At 37.4% G+C, this 12,655-nt stretch overlaps 1 non-coding gene across 1 annotated transcript; it reads left to right on the top strand.

The window, feature by feature from the left end:
• The first annotated feature begins 595 nt into the window (after positions 1 to 595).
• Positions 596 to 702, top strand: LOC128106788 (U6 spliceosomal RNA). Its single transcript, XR_008216837.1, has one exon. It is a non-coding gene; the product is annotated as a U6 spliceosomal RNA (small nuclear RNA).
• The last annotated feature ends 11,953 nt before the right edge of the window (positions 703 to 12,655 follow it).

Here is a 12,655-nt window from a genome sequence, read left to right on the forward strand (position 1 = left end):
TCTCTAAGCAATATATAAAATATGGAACCACAAGCATGTTTATGCCATTTAAGCCAAATTGTCACATCTCTATGTCTAAAATTTAGCACTGAAGAAAGCATGTGCCTATATCAGATAATATATGTAACAAAAGTATATTCTAATCAAGTAACCTTGGAAATTGTTTCCCAATACATTAAACAAAAGTGAAGTCATGGAAAAAGACAGAAACAAATGACTGAAGAATGATCATTGAGCTCCTATAAATATTATTCATTTATTCATTTTAATGAATAAAATAACTATAGATCTTTCAAAAGTAGACTATGATGGTCTGGTATGTTAAGATACTGTGCAGTAATCCATCCAGAATATTCAGATTATTCATAATTGTAAATATTTATAATTTCAAGTGAAAAGTTATATTATACAAAAGAAAACATAACATTCAGAAGAAATAATCGAGTTACCCTTACCCAAAGGACACAGATAAACACATATGCAAGCATAAAGTAATTTGTTTTAGCTAGATAAAAGAGTATTGTGAAAGTGTCTACATTTTAAATACTAATTTCCATTTTAATTATCTTATGCTTTCTTTTGGTATAAGATATGCTGCTATTGTGTTCACTTTGGCAGCTTATTAAAATTGGAAAAACAGTGAAGACTAGCATGTGCACTGTGCAGGATGATTCATAAATTCCAGAAGCAGACCATATAATTACATGAACTAAATGTATAGAAAATCCATTCAACAAAATTATAGCAGAAAATCCTCAAAGCTAGAAAAAGAAATGGGCCTCCAAACACAAGAGGCATTTAGGACCCAAAAGTATGACCAGAGAACCTCTCTGTAGCACACTATATGATCAAGATGACAAAACCACTAAGCAAATAAACTCTATTAAATGCTATGAGATAAAACACCTACATATCTATAAATGCAAGTGCATAAAAATAATGTAAGATTTCTTGTCAGCAACCCTAAACTCCAGAAAGCCATGGAAGGCAAATAACAAGTCCTTCAGGTAAACACTAGCTAACTGACATTGCTATGTCAAGCAAATCTATCTTTTAAAACTGATAGAGAAGAGCTGGAGAAATGACTTAGCAGTCAAAAGTATACACTGCTCTTGCAAAGGACCAGAGTTTGGTTCCTAGCACCCACATCAGGCAGCTCACAAATCCATGTAGCTACAGCTCTGGGAGGATACATCACTTCTGCCTCCTGCAGGCACCTGAACACACACACACACACACACACACACACACACACACACACACACGCGCACACACACATGCACGCACACACATACACACACAAAACTTTAAAATACTAAAAATAAATCTTTTTTAAGTTGACAGAAAATAAACATATTTCAAGGTAAGCACAAACTAAGGGCGTCCATGACATCCAACCCAGTCAGCCCTGCAGAAGATTCTCTCAGGAATAAAATGTAGAGCAGAGGGAAAGAATTTCAATCACTCCTGCGCAGGAAAGAACAAATTTATGAGAAAAATAAATGAACAAGTGAGAACTGGAAGGAATCTGCCATGTTTGTAACACAATAAGCCAGTAAACCCCTAGTAAGAATTGGGGAGAAAGTAAAGATCAAACAATAATTTAAAAAAAAAAAAACAGAGAAAAGTCCTCAAAAACCACAAGAATTTATACATATCTCTCAATAATCACCTTAAATGTAAATGGCCCGAATTCATGAGTCATCTGCATGTCTTCGGATGCAGCAACTAACTGGACTAAAATACAAAATCCAGATGTTTGGAGTCTCCAAGAAACACACCTCACTGGCAAAAACGTCTGCAGACAAAGGATCCAAAGATGAAAGTCAATCTATCAAGGAAATGGAAGTGAAAAGCCAACTGGCATAGATACTGTGATATCTGGTAAAGTAAACTGAAAGCCAAAATTAATCAGCAGAGATAAAGAATGCCACTGCATATTAATGAATGGAAAAAATATCAGGAAGACACAGTAATTATAAACATAGATGCGTTGAATTTTGGAGCACTTCAAAATTAAACTCTGAAACCATCCTGAGTTATCCAATCAGTAAATGGCCTAATTAACTGAATAGACAGTTCCCCAAAGAAAACATACAAGTGACCAATAGATTGCCAAAAATGTGTTCAACATTCTTCCTCAGCCACCAGCAAATGTAAGTGAAAACTGCTACGACATTCCATTTCACCAGTCAGGACGGCTGTGACCAAGACAACAAATGACAACTAATTCTGGCAATAATGACAGAAAAGATGTATCTTTACATATTATTGATGGAAATGTGAATTGGTTTGGCCATTATAGAATTCTATGTGAAGGTTCCTCGAAAAAGGAAAATAGAACTCCCACATGACCCAGTTAGACCATTCTTGGGTATATATTACCATACTACATTGATGCATACACATTCATACTTGTTGTTGCAATGTTCACAATAGCTAAGAAAAGGAGTCAGCCTTGAGATCTACCTACAGATGAGTAGATAAACAAATATAATTTTCAGTTGTAAGGAAAAATTAAATCAGACATGGATAAAACTGGAGAACATTATGTTAAGGAAAATAAGTCACATTCAGACAAATACATTTTTTTCCTATGTGGAATTTAGTGTGTGTGTGTGTGTGTGTGTGTGTGTGTGTGTGTGTGTGTGTGTTCATCTGTGTGTCTATGTCTGTGTGTCTTTGACTATATGTGTGAGTTTGAATGTATAATAAGCTAAGAAAGGAGACCATGAAATGGGAAGATCTTAAAGGATGGATGTGAAGAAAGGAAAGAAGCAATTGAATACATGTGACATGAAAGCAGTAGGTAGTTACTACCTAGAGGGTCAACAGATGGGTACAGAGCAGTGGGGATGGCCATGGGGGAGGGGATTGAATAAGAACAAAGTATTATGAGATAAATGTATAAAAATGTCATATTGATACCTATTTCTTTGTATGCTGACTTTAAAATCAATAAATACAAAAATATACTCTTATTAATAATAGTGCTATCCCTTGACAGTTCGGGAGGGATTCTTTTATAGCTTATTATTTTTCTTACTTTGCTATATAAACAAAGCATGGAGGTGAGATAATATAATAAACATAAATTGCCCAGACTTTGGAAAGAGCTCAGTCTAGAATCTCATTTCCTTGGAATCTCATATGTAATATCTTTTCTATACCCAGAAAAAATATTTTATTCATCAACAGACTGGTTTCATTTTGAGTTCATAAATTGAAGGACCTGTATTTGATCATTTTCTAATCTTCCTCTTACAACATGCTATTTCAAAACATTTTCTGTTTCAACTTTACATACTCTATTAAATCTTCAACTGTTAATACCTTTATTCTCAAGGTGACATTAGATTTTTCTAAGATATGTAAGCTAAAAAACTCAAGGTTTTTTATTTCATTCCTTAGTCAAGATAAATCATAAGTCCTTATTTTCAAATATTTTAACTACCAATGTGTTCAATTTTATTAGATAAATCTGGATGTAGCAGATACCAAAAAAAATCTTGACTTAGTGACTGGCTGACTGGCTGGATAGGGGTGCCGGGATGCATGGATGCACAGGTGTATGAGCACATGGGTGCATGGGTGTATGGGTGCAAGAATACCCAGGTGAATGGGTGCATGTGTGCACAGGTGGCAAACAAAAACAGAATAAGGTAGCTTATCTTACTCACTACTAAAAGATTTATTTATGACAATATCTGAGGAAATATGGCAATCTTAGTTATGATGGCCACAATATATATGCTCATATAAACAGTACTTTACCATCTACTTAATTAATGGCAGCATTAGAAAAATCCATAGCTCAAGGTGTGATCAAAAGAAAGACTGAAATTAGTAAAGAAGTTGCTTTCTAAAGTATTCTCTTCTCCATAAAGAAAACTTGCTGAAATTTAAGTGTCACTTTTTATAGAATTCTATACACTGGAGAAAGTTTTACTGCAAGTTGAGAAAATAATTCTTTAAGAAAACTGCCTGAATCTCCATAAGAATAGTCAGACTCATGGTCAGTTCATTTGGTCTACTCCAATCTGCCCATCTCCAGCTCTGCAAGTTAAGTTGAAAATGGAAATCAACATCCCACAGAACTGTGAAGCCAGCAGCCTGGCAGCCGTCACAGTGCACAGAGTGGGCTCCTTCTAAGTTTCATTCCCAGAAAACCACCATCATTCAACCTGTCTAGTGATTACCCAAAAGACCCACTTGCAAGGCTGTCATTATTTGACCAGTGTGAAACTTACCCTGCACAGAGCATTTGACAAAAACACATTAGAGGCTGTAAACTGAAGTTCCCAGGAAGAAGCTGAACCCAATAGGCTGAGGGCTGATGAGAATTTCAGCAACTGTAGAGAAATTTTGTTGCAGATCCAGACTCAGATTCTTGGACTACCTAGCACCTTCATAGCCATTCAGTACTCACCTCTGTGTCTGACCTAACATCCTTGAGACTACTGCATGAAACATTTAGAGATACATTAACTAAAGAGACTACTATCTTCCACCAACCCAAAAGCTAAGAGGTCATTAAATAGTATCTGAAGTTTGTAGTCAAGGTTTCCCCAAATCAATATAACCTCCCCTCTTGATGTTCACACCAATGTATTTTAAAAGGGGGTTTTATTTATGACTCTCTTTGTTCTGTTACTGTTAAAACTTTATAACATTGGTTCTGCATTGGAACACAGAATTTAGGATAACTTAAATCCATGTTCACATGCCATGGTTACTCATATTCAGGATAACAAATTCTTATCCCTTTTGAGGTGAGAGCCGTGTATTCTGAGAAGTTGTCTTTTGTTTTTATTTTTATTTTGTGTGTGTGGTACTTTTATTGCTGTTGTTCACCTTGTTAAAGCAAGCATTTGACATCACAGCAAACAACAGGCTGGCAAGTGAGGAATATGATATCCCTGGAGACTTTGAAAAGCTACACATATCCCTGGTAATCTAGGAGGCTGCATGTATGTTATTAATTTCCATAGCCACAGATGTGAGTGTGCAGAGGAAAGACCTGAGGAAGACTATAAGCTCTGCCCTGTGGCCCACCTCAGAGCTCAAGGAAGAAAGGAAATGGCACAGCATTAAAGACTATCACATTCACAGAGCCCATTGTCAGAGTCTGGGTCTAACTGGTTCCAGGCATTTAATCTCTGTTCAATCATTAGCTGGCAATTAAACCAAGTGAGCAGAAACTTCTGTGACCACATACAACAGAATACAGATGGTACAAAACAAGTTCAGAGTGTTACTAAGCAAACCACAGTAACAGCGACAACAAACTCTGGGAAGATTAAAGAATCTGATTGAGAGTGGCCAAATTAAATCATTCAAAATATCCAGGGTTTTTATTTTCTTTTGCTGTTTTTCTATTAAGAAAAAGTTATGAGACATGTAAAGGAACAAAACCTTTTGACCCAGGCCCAGAAGCAATCAGCAGTATGGCACTCCTCAATTTTCAATGGGGTCATGCCCTAAATCCCACTGAGAGTGGAAAATATGTCAAAAAATGTAATTAAGTCAACTGAACCATTGTAGATGAACATCATAGCTTACCTTAAACATACTCAGAACACTTAACAATATCCTACAGTTGGTCAAAGACATATAGAATAAAGCCTGTATTACAACAAAGCACTATCACATCTGTGGAATGCTGTACTGAAAGCCTATGACTATACTGCTATGCTAAAAATCATTTTCTCCCACTTCTGACGAGATGAGATTATCTAGTAATAGGAACTGGGACACGGACACTTAACAAAGGTTTAGTAGGCATAGTGTTCTTCAGGAAGGTATCAGGTTTTGACTGCATAGTCTTCTTTTTATTTTGTTTCTTTACAATGAACAAGTACATCCTGTACATGCCTGTTAGCTCTCGACAGTCTCTATCACTGGTATCCATTTCTTTTAGCAACCATACCCCACTGTTGATATTGGGAGATGCCTCCACCACTTTCATTCCCCTGAACTTCCTCAATGTCTCAGATACATATTGTCAATCCTTTGCCTCACTTCTTTACTTCTTTCTTCACTGGGTTTGATAATCTCCTCATTGGAAAGATCTTCAGCCACTATGAAGGACAATGACTACCTTCTTCATCAATCCCCAACTCAAGTTGTTTCTTAATCACTACTGTTTTACTATTTTATCAGCTCTAAAACTCTCGGGTAAAGCATCTGAACATGTCTTCAAAACTTTCTCTCAAGTGGCATTCATTTGTGAATTCTGTGTGGTTTCTTTCAACTCTGCAGTAACATTTTTGGGTGGGATTTAGAATAATAAACCTGTCCAAAGCTCTCAGACCATTTCAATAACCCACAAAACACTTGGCCTACATAGCATGTTTTGGATAATAAACTGACACTGTTCAGCCTTGAAACATTGATTGATTGAATGCGGTTGTTTCCAGAAACAAATACACATCTTAATATGAGTACACAGGTGATTGACATGCTGTAGAAGCCCTAAATCATTGTCTAAAATCAGAAGAACCTCAAAGTTTCATTTTGCTTACAACATTCTCTTGCTTGTGGAAGGAAACAATTCAAAACCAGTCTTCAAAGAATTTAGATATCATCTAAGCTTTCATGTTATGGAAATAATAAAGTAGGAACAGGTAAATGTCACATTTCTTGAAAGGTCTGGTTCTCTCCAAGTGCTAAATTATTAAAAGCTCTCATTTGAACCTTGTAACATTTTGACCCCAAAGCAGCATGACATAGTCTTTGAATGCCTTCATATTTAAAACCATATCAGAATGCTGTAGCATATGCCCCAAGAAAAAGGTTCTTCCCTCAATATTAGTTGTTTTTTCTCTCAGGTATTTCTCATCACCAATTATCCTATGAACTCCTTCTTAAAAGCTTCAGCACCTTCAATGACAGCTCCTGTTCCCTCACCATCAACTCTTTATTATGGAAAGTGTGCTGCCATTTAAAGCATTGAAATCAACTATCAATATTAGTATTCCTGTAAGATAATCAGTATGTCCTTCTAGTGCATTCAAAGGTTTCACTAGCCTGGGTTATTACTCATATAATTAATATTCATTATCTCTCTGGCCTTCTATTCCCATGAAAAGGGATTTTTTTTCTCATCATCAATTGGTTCAACTCTTTTCTCTATGACAACAGTAGAATTAACTGGCACAGATGATGTCACTGCATCACTGATTCACTTCTCATCCTTTAAGCAAAGCTTCCTATATTATGGGTTGTAACCCCATATGGATTCATGTGCAGTTATAAAACTTGGCTGAAGGGGGAGGGGTCACAAAAATTAGCCACAATTATAACAATTCAAAATTGTATGCATAAGTGTGATGAATCTCACACTATTTCCAGCAGCTTTCACCCAGGCTGTACCCCAGACTTCACTACAGCCACGGTTCTATGTACAGAGCATGCACACTCTGCATGCATCATGTTCTCACACTGTGAAGACCAGCATGCTGGCTAAAACAGCACAGTCCAGATTCTAAAGGATTGTGTGTCATGAATGATTTTATAATTTGTAGCAAGTTTTCTGCTCTTATAGAAAATAACAGTAAAATTACAGAAAGCAAAAACTTGATATTATCCCACTATCATTCTTGGTGTATATTGAACCAGTTTATATTCAGATTGCATTATGTTAAAATGTTACAATTTTAAAAACATCACTGTATGAGAAATTGAGAAGAAAACCACAGAGTTTCCTCTAGTATGTCTCACTGCCCACTCCACTCCTCCACAGTCCTTGTATTGTTAACATCTTGAATTACTGCAGTGTTATTTTTAGAATTGATGAACCATCATTGATTTATTGTTATTAACTAAATTCCATAGGATGTTGTGGAATTCACTCTTTTGTATATTTTATAGATCTTAACAAACACATGGTGGCATATATCCATCATTATAATATAATATCAGGTATTTTCACTGCTGGAAATCTCAAGTTCCAGAAAACTCATCCTTTTTTCACTCCATCCCTCACTCCCCTCAGGCCCAGCCACCAGCAAATACTACTTGATGTTTTTACTATTTTCATAATTGTGCCATTTCCTAACTGTTCCAGAGTTGGAGTCGTACAAAGCCTGGCCTTCACTAACTTGCTGCCACCTGCATGGTGATATGTAGTGTGGTTCTTACATATCTTTCCATACTTTGGTAACCTTCTGGTTTTCCTTCTTAAGCAATGATCTCCTTTGTATAGACCCATGACTATTTGCTTATTCATTCCTCTGTTGAAGAGTAACTCAATTGCTTCTTTGCATTAATAATTATGAATAACTTTGTACAAAGAAAAATGCTGCTTAAGTTGCTCACTTGAGTTTCATCAAAAATCTTTTAGTGAAGTATGGCTTCAGATTAGACAGGACATACAACCATATTTTAAATGGTCACAAACATGCTTCTGCCATTTTTCACTAAGTGCACATGTATGCAAAGTAGTGTTCTCAGCAATGATGGTTAGAAAATCAAAGTATCAGTCAACTCTGGAAAATGTTGAGTGTGCCTTGTGTACTGCAGTATTGAATATTTATCCAAGGTTTATCTCTTTTTGCAAAACTAAACTAACACATACATCCTATCAGTACACAAATTTCCTTTCATATTTAGTAAAAGGCAAAAATATATGTGCACCAAATAATTGGTTTAAATGAATTTATTATTTATTATCAGTAAATGCTTGATTGACATACCTACTTTTATTCCTTGTGTCACATAAAACTTTCTTAAGCAGGAAGTGGGTCATCAAAGGTAAGAGTTTAAGAAGGCTTACTTTAGGTTACTGAAGACTGTGAGCTGTAAAATGCTAACTAGCATATGATGGCTGCTCTTGGCTTGATGCCTTCATGGTGGGCAATTATCTTGAATTTCATCTCAAGAGTAATTGCCTCCCTCTTTTTCTTCCCACTCAAAGTAAGAAACACAGATGTGCATGATGGGATGTGAAGGTACAGCACACAATATCTCCAAGCACTAGCAATATTATAGAGTGTGGGTTGTTCTCAGTCATGCTTGCTTGGTTAACTGAGCACAGTGGCTGCCCAACAGCATAAGGTAAGACTGTACAGCAGATTTGCTAATCCAGGAAAAGATCAAAATTTAAAGCATAATTTCTACTTAATGCATCACTTTTGTATCGTTGTGAAATTTTTAAAATCATAAATTGGGAACCATCCACAACTATTTCTGAGTAAATTCATAAGACTGACAAAAGTTAACTGAATTACCTCATGACTAAATAAGCCCATTCCTGGATCTTAATAGAACTGAATAGACAAAGAAAAACTGATCATAACAACATGTTTCAATGATTGATTCATAACAGCAAACAAAAAATGAACAAAAACAAACAGAATGTCTGCAAATTAATGAAGGGATAACCAGACTGTGGGATAGCCACATAATATATGTTAACCCAGTCATGAAAAAGAATGAATTAGCTATATACTACAAGCATGCTGCTTTGAAAATATGCTGAGGAGTCCTATTGCACTGAATAATTTATTTGTCTAAAGTGCTGAGAACAGTCAAATCCATAGAAGTAGAAAGCAAACAATAGTTGTTCAGAGCTCAAGGAAGATGGAAACAGGGAGTGACTGATAAGGGCTTCCTTGGAGAGTGATGAAAATATTCTGCAGTTGGTAACGACTACACAAATAACAGAATCATATGCTATGATGCAGAGAGTAGTATGATGTATAAGTTATATAACAAAATATTGAAGTTTAAATAACTCTTGTAGAAAGTTCTAGCCAAAGGCTCCTAATGTTTTAGACAATAAAATGGAATGGCGCTGAACAGAACTAGAAGTGCCTAGGAAAATAATAATGATGTTGAAGATTTCTTTTATAAAAATATTTATTGAACACCTGGTGTGTACTAGACACCATACAATGGACTTGAAATGCATTGACGAATGAAGCTCTCTACACTGAAGGAGATAGATGAGGGATCTGAGTCATGAAAATAGAGTAAGCAGGCCAACTAAAGCTGGAGGGAAGTTAATGGCAAGTCTTACTGTTCCTGGAAGGGCTGGAGAACAGTGAGAAGTAGGCACTGTGCATGGAGAACACTAAGGGAAGAGGAGACAAAGTAAGCTCAGCTTAGCAGGCATCATGGAGATGCTGTTTCTTCTGAGTAAATCCAGGTTAGAAGTAATACGATCTGGCTCACTTGGGGTGGGAGCTTTTAATTCATGGGGTTTTTTTTGCAAGTTATGTATTTTCTCTGTTTTCACACTTGAGTTTTTAAGATTTGTCTTACATTTTTAAAGTGCCACCCAGCGCCTATGGCTAGCAGCAAAGAGAGAAACAGAAACCTGTTTGAAGACTCTTGTAATAGTTTCAGGAAGATGCCAGGAATTTAGATGGGGGTGGTGCTTCATTACCATTAACAGGGGAACTACCCCTGAGACCAAAAGAGGCAGGACTTTTATGATGGTCTGACTAACCTAGTTTTGAAGGTTGAGTGGACCTTTTCCATATCTTAAACTCTTGTTGAGGAAAGTGCACAGAGAAATTTGTGTTCAAAGTCAGTGGGAGTTTAGCAAATTACACTAGAGGTTTATCCTATCTGAAGTGTCCCTAATGCGGACAGCTGAGACTGTTGAACAGAGAGGCAGCTGCACACTGCAGACTGAGTTTTCCTGATGACTCTGCTTTCGTGGCACAGAGGGGAACACGTGTCTCAAGGAAGAGGGTAGCTTCGCAACGGTGGAAGGAAGAGCAAGTCAGGTTCAAGTTTGAACAAGCCACACGGGCTCTCCGTGTCTTTTTCTTCACCAGAAAATGAAAGGAATTCACAAGCATATCACATACTCAGCACCAGCCTCCAACATAATAGATTCCTAGGGGGAGGTATTATCAGTAAGTATCAGGAAGCCATGTGTGATGGTTTGAATAGGGATGCCCCCAATAGGCTCATAGATTTGAATACTTGATCACCAGGGAGTGACACTATTAGGAGGTGTGGCCTTGTTGGAGGAAGTGTGTCACTGGGGGTAGGCTTTGAGATTTCAAATGCTCAATCCAGGCCCAGGGTCTCTTTCTTCCTGCTGCCAGTCATGCGGATGTAGAACTCTCAGTTCCTTTCCCAGCACCATGTCTGTCTGCGTGCTGCCATGCTTCCTACCATGGTGATAATGGACTAAACCTCTGAACCTATAAGCCAATGCCAATTAAATGTTTTCCTTTCTAATAGTTGTCATGGTGTTGGTGTCTCTTCACAGCAAGAAACCCTAACTAAGACACCATGGATGAGCAGAAGCAAGCAGGAAGAAGAGCAGAATCCTCTGGCTGGTGAGATAAGGAACCCTAGAGGTGAAGTACTGCCACTTTGTAATGCCGGTGTTATTTCTAACTGCATTCTAAGTACTTGTTCTATCCACAGAGAATTGTAGCTCTCACTTCTCATTGAAGAAGCTCTTTCTGCAATAGATGATGGTTACTACAGAGATCCACAACTGGCCAAATGCAGAGAACAGCTGACTCTGGGGTGTCCAACCACAATTAATACATCTATAACATAATCACAACACATAAGGTTCTGGAAACATTACAGAAAGGGTAGGAGAAAGACTACAAGAGCCAGAAGACCTGTATGTCTTCTGGGAGATAGTGTCTTCAGGCTATGACAGGGAACCTGCATCCTTGAAGTCCCATCAACAATATGGCTATCAAAGAAGGCTTGCAGAATGACAACACCAGCTGACATGGCAACATGAATGGGGGAACCATCACAATGCTCTACCACAAGATGAAAAGATATAGGCAATCAGTGACTGCTGATGGAGGTTCAGTCTTCTCCAGGGACAAGCCTCCTAATAAGTTGTCCAATTTCAAGTGGTCAGTCCTAAAAACATATGTATGTGCTCGACACTAAATGGTCTCAGCAGATTGTATTTACATTATCTGTCTATACATATATGTATCAATAAAAATTTAAAAAGAAGAGGCAGGTAGATAGGCACTGAAGGAGTTGGAGGGTAGACATTATATTAATAAAGTATTTGTGTATGAAATTCCTTAGAAAATAAATTTTAAAAAATCAAGGTGGAGAGGAAAGGATTTATTTGGCGTACCCATCATGATTACAGTCAATCATTGAGGGAAGTCAGGCCAGAACTCAAGTAGCAACTGAAGCAGGAACCATAAAGAAAAGCTGCTTACTAGCTTGCTTCCTCTGGCAAGCTCAGTTACTTTTCTTATACAGCCTGGGCCTATCTGCCTAAGGATGGCACCGCCCATGGTGGAATGGACCCTCCTCAACCCACTAGTTAAGAAAATGCCCCCACAGACATGCCCACAGGCCAATCTGATGGAGGCAATTCTTTACCAGGGGTTCACTAGTCCCAGGTAACTCTAGTTTGTGCCATATTAACAAAAATCATCACAGATGGTGTCTAGTGACCCTCCATCTAGGACATGAAGGATTCTGTATGAGTTCTTCATCCAACCACTCATTTCTACAGTTCTTCATAGGAAGAACTCATTTCTAAGATCACTAAAATCCAAGGTCTCTTTTCTCTGTTGCTGAAGTCAATATGGAGTTTTCTGCCCTGCTATAACTTGAGCCCTTCCCATTGCTTTATCCATTGGTTATTTTTTCCTTTTTGAAAGTTTCTTCTCCCTTGGCTTCTGCACCATGAGAGTCT

Source organism: Peromyscus californicus, unplaced genomic scaffold (genome assembly GCF_007827085.1).
Source record: "Peromyscus californicus insignis strain IS unplaced genomic scaffold, ASM782708v3 Scaffold_9__1_contigs__length_137607984, whole genome shotgun sequence".
In the NCBI taxonomy this organism is placed as follows: domain Eukaryota; kingdom Metazoa; phylum Chordata; class Mammalia; order Rodentia; family Cricetidae; genus Peromyscus; species Peromyscus californicus.